Here is a 10,346-nt window from a genome sequence, read left to right on the forward strand (position 1 = left end):
AGTAGAGATGGGGTTTCACCAGGTTGGCCAGGCTGGTCTTGAACTCCTGACCTCATGATCCACCTGCCTCGGCCTCCCAAAACGCTGGGATTACAATTGTGAGCCACCACGCCTGGCACGTGATTTTTAATTGACTTTAGTATCTATGTTCAGAGAGAGAATGGGGTCATAAAGTCAACCCAACTGCCTGTCACGAGAACCAGACTTGCAGAATGGGAGCTTTGGTGTGAGGGTACAAACAGTAACTTTCTAACTTATTTCATAGAGCAAATCTGTAACTATTGTTAAAAATTTTTTAACCTGTTATTAGTGGACCTTAGAATATATTGAAACTTGACTTAAGACCATAGTCTATGCAGAACAGGTATATAACACTATCATTTTATAGTATGTGATTTGAATTAAATGGTAAGAATTTGGCTTTGTTTTCTGGTTAGTGTCAATTTTGATTGCCTACTCACCAGTTAGTAATCTTTGGAAAAAAGCTCTCAAGTATGCACTGTTTGTTGAGTATCACTATTTCAGGTACACTGAGATAAAATCTTCCTAAGTGAAGGATGCCTTTGTAATACTGCAAATCACCTTTTAATTCATTTTTGGTAAATTAAACACAAACGAATTAATTTTAGTTCAAACAGTTACAAAGTTAATGTTGATGGTTGATATGTTTCCCCTATTTTAGGCTAATGCAAATTATTTTTAACTTACTAATTACCATCCAGTGATTAGGAGTAGATAAACATAGATTAAGAAGTTTAACAGTTAAATTTTATTATTTTTTATCTTTATTTTTCCATACTTGATTATTTAATGACAAAGTTACCTTTAAAACATGCACCCTGACAGAAAAGACATCTGACAAATAAAACTAACAAATTAATCTTCCAGTTTGCATCTGCAAAAAATGTCTCTACAAATAGAAGTGAACAAGTACTATAATAGACAGCATATATCTCTATGTGCAGGACTCCTTTGTGTGCAAAATAGGAGAAAGCATGGGTCAAACAGGCAAATGAGGGTGGAAAAAACTTTAAAACTTCATCACAATAGAGTTGAAGGAGAGTTTGAATGAAATTTGTGAGGAATCCAAAACTTCTGTTGTTCAGAGGAAGAGCCACTACAGGAAGAAGAAATGTAAAGAACATACCCTCTAATTCGACAAATAATATACATGACTGTTAGGAAAAATGCATCTAGAGTAGTATGCATCCTATGCATCCTATGTGTAGTATTGCAGATATTTTCTGAACAAAATAGTTCAGTCTCATAACTATCTTTCCTTTTCATTTCTACTCTGGGTCCTTGGAATATGCTTCCCAGTCACCTTCTGATTTTTATTTTAAAAATGAAAATGAAATATGCTGTGAAAATAATAACACCAGACACTGTATATATTTTTAACACAGACCGGAGAATTTTTATAATGACCCAGAAAGTACAAAAGCGAGGAACCCAGAAGTGGTTATCACTGAAATAAAAGAAGACCAAGAGTGTTACAGGCACATGATGAAAAAATAACCAAATAACACTAATTGCAAATAGGACATCAGAAATACGCTGCCTCAGTTTAGTGATCCAAAAACTTTTAGATTTGTGGCTTACCTCCTCCAGAGAAATGGAGCATGTGAGTAAACAAAAAGGCATGGTGCTTCTCTTGTTAACAGACGTTTATAATAATACAAAACCAATACAGAACTTGTTCCAGAAACCATTATATCATAATTGCAGTGCAAATAACTATAAAAGAATAGAATTTGGATTAGAAAATGTGCATTCCTCTCCACCACACAGTGACAGAGTGCCAAAAGTACATCTGGAAGAACAGTTACAGCACAATATACAAAGACTGAAGAATGAAGTAGGCATATTAAAACTAGAGTTCCTGACTTTGAAGAAAGAAAAAGTTCAACTTGAGAAAGACTTAGAGACCACTTGCTACTACCTGGTTTTTTTCTCTTGATCACTTATCTGGTGCATTCTACTTTTTTACTTATGAAAAGCTCTTGTGTAAAATGGGGCTACTAAATACATAATTGTGTGTGGAAATAGATTATTTTTCTATGTAATGATAGAAGCTCAGGAGACATTCTACACAGTCTTTGTTTCTTAATCAACCCAGTCTATCTATCAATTTCCAAGGGGCAGAGGGACAGGGAAACTCATCTATTCATATGCCATGGATATGGATACTTGTGAACTAGGGTAAGCATACAGGAAATTGCTTAAACAATGTAATGAGCTCTAGGATCTAATTTTTCCCTATTGAAGATGAATTGCACTTACTTAATAAAGTTGGAAATCAATGGGAAAGAAGCAGTGACATAAAAATCTATCTCTCCTTGAGAGTTGGAACAAATATTTATACTCAGAGGAATCAGTATATTGTATGTTGTGCTTTCAGGTGTGCAAGTTGATTCATTTCACTCAATATGTTGGGGCTTATAATTTCATTATGACCACCTTAAATATGTTTGAAAACAAATGTATATAGATATATCTATTTTTTAATTACCACTTTTACATGTTTCTGTCAAATCAGATTATAATGTGATTTTATTTAATAGAGTATACGTTTTTGGATGTATAACTTTATCATACAAGTACCATAGATTCTCAGCCAAAAATTTAGTTTTTGACTCCAAAGTAGAAACCTGATGTCTGTACATCGAGTTTTAAAGAAAGACAAAAATCTGGTGATACCCAACTTTAAAAGTAAAAGTAGACGAGGCCTCTCAGCACCTGCTGAGGCAGTAAGTTACTTTCCCAGAGTGATACTTTGAATTCTTGTGATTTAATTTGATGAATGTATCAGGTAATTTATCTGACTCAGCATTACGAAATAGCATTATTGGTTTTTGTACCATAAAATGCTAGGAAATGCCACTTTAGGAGCTTTGGATGAGTCATTTAATCTTTTTTGATAACAGGGCTAAAGTAGATAATTACACTGTCTGTTCTCCAGCTATAAAATGTCATGGTTAGTGAATGTGAAATTTGGAAAGCATCTCATTTTCCAGAACTCTACTAGCACCTCAGCAGTTTCACTCTGCTGCTTCTGTGGTTTCGAATTTTGGTTCCTGTATTTCAGCAGGCACCTTCACAGTTTTGAAGTCCTAGGATCTGAATGAAAAAAGAAAGATAAAAGACAGTGGGGAAAGCTTACCCCAGAGAGGGAAAAGCTTCCTTTCTGTTCCTGAAGCCCCACAATGTCACATCCTCTAAATCTGGCCATTCAGTGTAAACTCCTGGAGGTAAAGATAGAAGAGGACAGATTTCAGGGCTTTGTCCTTTTATTTCTCTGCTTCTGCTCGTCACAAGAGGGTGAAATTTACATTAGACAGCAAAGAGTGGATGGAAACAACAGCACAAATTTGGAACGGACCCTTTTTGAAAGTTTGGAAAATGTGTTGTATTCACTCAAACAGAAATAAATCAGACTTTATATGACTTTCAAAGGAAAATCACACTATAACTTACATTAATATTATGATAAAATGAAAGCAAGCAGAAGGTATTTTAATGACTTATGACAGACTGAAGTTATAAAATGAATGAAGACAAAATAGTTCTTTCTGTTGGTTAAAATAATGACAGTTATTCTCAGTATCAAACTTTCATTGCAGCTTGCAGAAAAAATGAGAAAGTGCAGAAATAAGAAAATGGAAGTGGCAAGAAACCTACATGCTGATAACAGTGACAATGATGATGATGATGATGAATTAATTTAAGAAAGAAGAGGCAGAAAACCTGATAATCATCAGTTTCCCATGCAGAAGAGTGAAGAGTATAATAGGTAAGCTTATAGCAATATTTGATAGTAGATTATTGTTATTATACTATCAAATGAATTCTAATTTCAGGTAATATGCATGGTTAATGAATTTTATACTTTCACTAGGGATATTCTGTCTTATGTGGTAATCAGAAAAATACAAATTAACAAGCAATTAGATACAGTTTTTCAAAGCATATTGGTATTTTATTAAAAAATAACTAGTGTGGGCAAATGTGGGAAAAAAAGTTCTCTCGTACACTTATTTGGTGAATCTTTATTGAAGGGTAATTTAGTAGTATATGTCAAAATTTCAAATATGTCATTCCTTTAACATATCAGCTTTACTTCTGAGACTGGATCCTGCAGGAAATATGACTTTACACATACACACAAGTTATGGACATTTATTACATGTTATATATAACATACAATAGGCCAACATATATATTCTGATATATGTATCTGTGTGTGTGTGTGTATGTTGCCCTACTGTATGTTATATATATACGTTGGCCTATTGTATGTTATATATATAGGCTACATGCATATAGACATACATACACACACATGCATATATGTCTTATGTATTTCTATGTGTGTGTTTGTAACATGTTTATAAAACATCTCAAGTATGACAAAAGTGTGTTAAGGATATTAATATATGTTACATGCTTACATATGTTAAGAATTTTCATTATAGCATTGTCATATCAAAAAACTGGAGATAGTCTAAAATCCCATTAATGAGGAAATAGGTAAATTGTCATACTCATTAAATAATGTAGTTTGAAACTTTCTTTTAAAAATGAGGTAGGAGCTATAGTATACTGATTATTTCATCAGTAAAATATATTTAAAACATTTAGTTTGATAACACATCTTAAGTAAATTTTGTTAGATTATCATATTGTAATTTCTTGTTTTTTGAGATGGAGAATCTCTCTGTAGCCCAGGCGGGAGTGCAGTGGTGCGATCTCGGCTCACTGCAAGCTCCGCCTCCAGGTTCATGCCATTCTTCCACCTCAGCCTCCCAAGTAGCTGGGACTACAGGCATCTGCCACCATGCCCAGCTAATTTTTTGTATTTTTAGTAGAGATGGGGTTTCACCATGTTAGCCAGGATAGTCTCGATCTCCTGACCTCGTGATCTGCCCGCCTCAGCCTCCCAAAGTGCTGGGATTACAGGCGTGAGCCACTGTGCCCAGCCTGTAATTTCTTAATACTTGTAATATCTATTGAGTTGCAAAAGGAAACTACATGCTACCTTGGCACTTTACGTTACCCACAAAATTGCTAGTTATGTCATTTGCTTTTTTGTTCTCAATGCATGAGTGCTCAAATATTGAATTCTCAGAATAATCTGAATATTCCCAAGGGATTGCACATGGGGATCTGTACTCCATGTAAATATTCAGCGCATTGGTAAACTTGTTAAACTATATCAAGGGATCTTTGATCTGCCGAGTCAGGAGTTGACCAGTTTTTTCCTGTAAAGAGCCAGATAGTAACTATTTTAGGCTTTCTGGACCAGAAGTTCTCTGACATCTTTCACAGACAATGAACGAATAGGTGGCACTGTGTTCCAAGAAAACTGTACTTACAAAAACAGGCAGTGGGCTGAATTTGGCTCACAAGTACTGATTTGCTGACTCCTGTGCCAAACCAGGGTGCTGCTAATGCAGTGAACCTCCTGTTTAGAGGCACTCTGAATGCCTGCCATTATCCTTTTAAAAGACATTTCAGCATGCACGGCACCATATTTGACCACAGTGACTTCCTATGATATAATTTACAAAAATTCCGTTGACAAAATAAGATTATTTGAATTTTCATCTTTTTTCATCTCATAGATTTAATATTTTAATATGACAACCATTTTGTATATTTGATGAGTGTAAAATATCTCAGAGTTGGGTGATTTTTCTCAGGTAGGAAATACTGCCCTTTAGCCTTTCTGTGGTCTTTATTTATAAGCATGAGCAAAATGATAACCAGCTTTATAATATAGAAATGTTCAAGGGGTTTCTAGTTCTATAATTTTATGATGTTATTTATTACCTTTGTCTGGCTTTTAAAATGCCATATATATGTAATTTTTAAAAACTATTAAGGTGTTAAAACACACCATGTAATTAATCCTTAATCATTATGAAAGGATTGAAAAATACAGTTTAACAAGAAGAAAATTAGATCATGCATGATAATGCCACGTGGGCATGATGTCCTTAAAATTAAACTGCTTGTACTCATGGACTCAAGTTTCCTTTCCATTCACTCTTGAACTCACTGCCATAATTTTCACTCTCACCACTCTCCAGAATTGTTATTCTCCATGTTGTCACTGATTTTTCACTGTAACACATCTAGATATAATTTTTTAGATCTCATTTTGTGTAACCTATCAACAATACTTTCACTTTCTTCACTGGCTCTCAGAATCTCACTCTCTGGCCTAGATTTTCCTCCTGACTTTCTAGTCCATCCATCTTAGCCTGTTTTGGTTACATCTCCTCGTCTTCTACCTTTCACAGATTAAAGTGACCCAGGGCTCAGTTCTTGAGCTTTTATCTTCTGACTTTTACCAGCTTGTATATGCTAATGATTTTCAAATTTATATCTCCAGCCCATTTCTCTCCTTAATTTCAGACCTGTATATCAGCCTGTCTACTTAACATCTCTCCTTGATTAGCTATTAGGTATGTCAAATTTATCAGGTCCAAAATCTGGTTACTGATGTTCTTCCTCCTGCCTGCCCCTTATGTAGTCTTGTTGTTTCATTAATAACAACTCTTGCAAATGCTCTGCCGAAAACCCTGGTGTCCTCTCTGACTCACACATTCTCTCTCTCTCCCTCCCCCGCCCCCATCTCTGACACTCCACAGCTAAGATGTTGGCAGATCTCATCAGGTCTAACTTCACAATATATCCAGAAACCCAGCACATCTTTCATGTCCAAGCCACTCCACTATCATCTGATTGGCCATCTAGAGTAGTGTAATAGACTGCTAATAGGTCTTTCTGTTTCTCCATGTTTAATCCTCTTTTTGTCAATTCTTTACCCAGTGAACCTATTAAAACATGTCACATTATGTCACTCTTTTGGTTAAAAACTTCTAGTTGCCTCCCATTTCACTCAAAATATATGCCAAATTTTCTCCTAATACTCCAAAGGAACCACAGGATCAGACTTCTTATTTTCCTGACTTAGGCTTCTGCCTTTCTCCTCTTTCCAGTCTGCTGCAGCCACACGGAACTTCTTTCTATTTTGTGAACACACTCTGCATCCCTCTGTACTGGGCAGTTGACTCTGTATGGAGTGCTTTTGCCTTAGATATCCTCCTTGCTTACTCTTTCCATTTCTTCAGTTCTTTCCTTAAAAGCCACTCTCTCAGCAAGGTCTTATCTAGTCATCCTAATATTTTCGCCACCTTGCCCCTCTTGCACATGAACATTCCTTTTTTCTGTTTCAGTTGTTCCTCTCTAACATACTATATATTTTGCTTCTGCTGTTAGTTGTTTTGTTTACTTGGCGCTTATGAGTAGGATTTTGTCGTCACTGTGTTTTTCATTGCCTAGGAAGGGACCTAGCATATAATAAGTAGCAACTCAATAAATGTTTACCGAATGAGTGAGTAGAGTTTATCCTGGTGTATGATTTTAAACATTAATACTCACTTAAAATACAGTTTGACATGGGTTCATTCTGACAGTTTTACCTGGCAATTATATGCCCTTTTTGGATTCTTTGGACTCTTTTTAATGAGCTATACTCTCTGTATAAATGGTTTTCTAATTCGGGAGCACACCCCAATATTGTGGTCACTCAGCTTTTCTTATTAGAAATAGATACTATGCTAAAGTTTCTAATAAAATCATTCTATTTTCAAACAAAATTCTATCTAATCAGAATAATGCTAATTTGAACAATATATAAAGACATACTGGTTTTAAAGTGTTTTCTCCCTTTTAAGGTAATTTCACAGTTTCTTTCAGGTTGTATGTAGCTCATATTTTTGAAAACTTAATTCAAGTGAAACATATTAAAAACTGTGGCACAAATCCAACTGTGACCCCTGTCTAAGAGTCATTGCTTGCAGGCAGTGAGCTCCAGCCTTTTAGCGTAGCATTCAAGTTTAGTGTAGCATTCTTCTCTCAGTGTTTACTTTCATGTGTTTTACACTTTACCTTTCAAGTTCCCAAGAAACAACTGGATGCCACGTGCCTAATCCCTGTGCTCACATTCTATTCTCTATGTAGAATCCCTGTGCTCACATTCTATTCTCTATGTAGAATCCCTGTGCTCACATTCTATTCTCTATGTAGAATCCCTGTGCTCACATTCTATTCTCTATGTAGAATGGTTTTCTCCTACTCTTTCTGGTTTGTTTTGTTTTTTGTTTGTGTGTTTGTTTGTTTGTTTTGGCCTGGTGAGCTCCTCTTGTCTTTTGCCTCTTCCATAAAGTCTTCCTCATGCTCAGATATAATTTTTTCTAGATCAGCTCTTACGTATTGCGTTGTGTCATAATTACCTGTTACCTGTTTTGCTTTTTTTTCTGAGACAAAGTCTAGTTTTGTTGCCCAGGCTGTAGTGAACTGGCACTATCTCAGCTCACTGCAACCTCCACCTTTCAAGTTCAAGTGATCTTCATGCCTCAGCTTCCAAAGGATTATAAGCGTGTACAACCACGCCAACTAATTTTTGTATTTTTAATAGAATCAGGGTTTTTCCATGTTTGCCAGGCTTGCCTCAAGTGATCCACCTGCCTTGGTCACCCAAAGTGCTAGGATTACAGGTGTGAGCCATCATGCCCGGCCTGGTTACCTGTTTTTGTTTTGTTTGTTTTGTTTTGTTTTTGAGATGGAGTCTTGCTCTGTCACCTAGGCTGGAGTGCAATGGTGCAATCTTGGCTCAGTGCAACCTCTGATTCAAGCAATTCTCCTGCCTCAGCCTCCCAAGTAGCTGGGATTACAGGCACTCGCCACCACGCCTGGCTAATTTTTTTTTTTTTTATTTTTAGTAGAGTCAAGATTTCACCATCTTGGCCAGGCTGGTCTTGAACTCCTGACCTCATGATCCACCCACCTTGGCCTCCCAAAATGCTGGGATTAGAGGCGTGAGCCACTGCGCTTGGCTGATTACCTTTTTTTATTTAAAGCTGGGAATATACATTTCTTTGGATATGTTGGTAGTTCAAATTGGTTTTTGAATTAGTAAATAAATTGAGATGGAGAAGAGTATGAATTTCACAATAATTTTTTTATTCTTTGTAAGTAGAATTATTAGAAAACATTGGCTTTTTAATGGATTTTTTAAAGTAGTGATCATCCCTTGCATGTGAAGGAAGTAAAGAAAAATGAAAATTTAAAAAATACACCTCAAGGCCGGGCGCGGTGGCTCAAGCCTGTAATCCCAGCACTTTGGGAGGCCGAGGCGGGCGGATCACAAGGTCAGGAGATCGAGACCATCCTGGCTAACACGGTGAAACCCCGTCTCTACTAAAACATACAAAAAACTAGCTGGGCGAGGTGGCGGGCGCCTGTAGTCCCAGCTACTCGGGAGGCTGAGGCAGGAGAATGGCGTGAATCCGGGAGGCGGAGCTTGCAGTGAGCTGAGATCTGGCCAGTGCACTCCAGCTTGGGTGACAGAGCGAGACTCCGTCTCAAAAAAAAAAAAAATACACCTCAAAAGACCGGTCATTACACCAGTGTTTGAGAAGGCCAATGTACTTACCTTACTTCTCCTACCCAGTCTAGAAGACTGGCAGTCTTCTATAAAAGTAATGATAGCAGTTTTAGTGAAATGGTTAAGGATGAAGGAGGATAAAATCTCTAATTTTCTTATCTCCCTGTGAAGGAATACTAGCAGATTACTTTATCTGGAAATAAACTAGTGTAGACAGCCTAATTAGAGGATAGTCAACTGTATCAATGCTGCTGGAAGACTGATTAAGATGATGATTAGGGCCGGTGGCTCAGCCTGTAATCCCACTTTGGGAGGCCGAGACCGGCGGATCACGAGTGGAGATCGAGACCATCCTGCTAACAGGTGAAACCCCGTCTCTACTAAAAATATAAAAAATTAGCTGGCGTGGCGGGCTTGTAATCCAGCTACTCGAGGCTGAGGCAGGAGAATGCGTGAACCCGGGAGGCGGAGCTTGCAGTGAGCTGAGATCCGGCCACAGCACTCTAGCCTGGCGACAGAGTGAGACTCCGTAACAAAAAAAAAAAAAGATGATGATTAGTGCCCTGTCAAGGAGGAGTTTCAGCTGGTTGCCATGGAACCCTGACTGTAGTGCTAAACACAGACAACTCCTGAGAGAACTTTGACTGCAAAAGGAAGTAGAGAAATGAATGGGTAACAAGTGAAGAAGAATGTGAGATTCAAGGGACTTTTGTTCCATTTTCAATTTTAAAATGGAAACTGTTAGAGAGTATTTTTGTTTGTTGTTTGGAATAATCCAGTAGAGAAGAATGTGTTTTTTGAATTTAGTTTTGTTTGCATGTGTGGGCTTTGGAAAGTTTGATCCATTCTCTTTTAAATATTTATAGTAAATCAATTCTTACAATTTCTA

General features: G+C 36.9%; 1 long non-coding RNA gene across 1 annotated transcript; it reads left to right on the forward strand.

Moving 5' to 3' along the window:
* The first annotated feature begins 2,152 nt into the window (after nt 1-2,152).
* Nucleotides 2,153-9,127, forward strand: LOC117090615. The gene is made up of 3 exons (XR_004440075.1): nt 2,153-3,251; nt 3,624-3,793; nt 9,091-9,127. It is a non-coding gene; the product is annotated as an uncharacterized LOC117090615 (long non-coding RNA).
* The last annotated feature ends 1,219 nt before the right edge of the window (nt 9,128-10,346 follow it).

Source organism: Trachypithecus francoisi, unplaced genomic scaffold, assembly GCF_009764315.1.
Source record: "Trachypithecus francoisi isolate TF-2019V2 unplaced genomic scaffold, Tfra_2.0 Contig01043, whole genome shotgun sequence".
Taxonomy (NCBI): Eukaryota; Metazoa; Chordata; class Mammalia; order Primates; family Cercopithecidae; genus Trachypithecus; species Trachypithecus francoisi.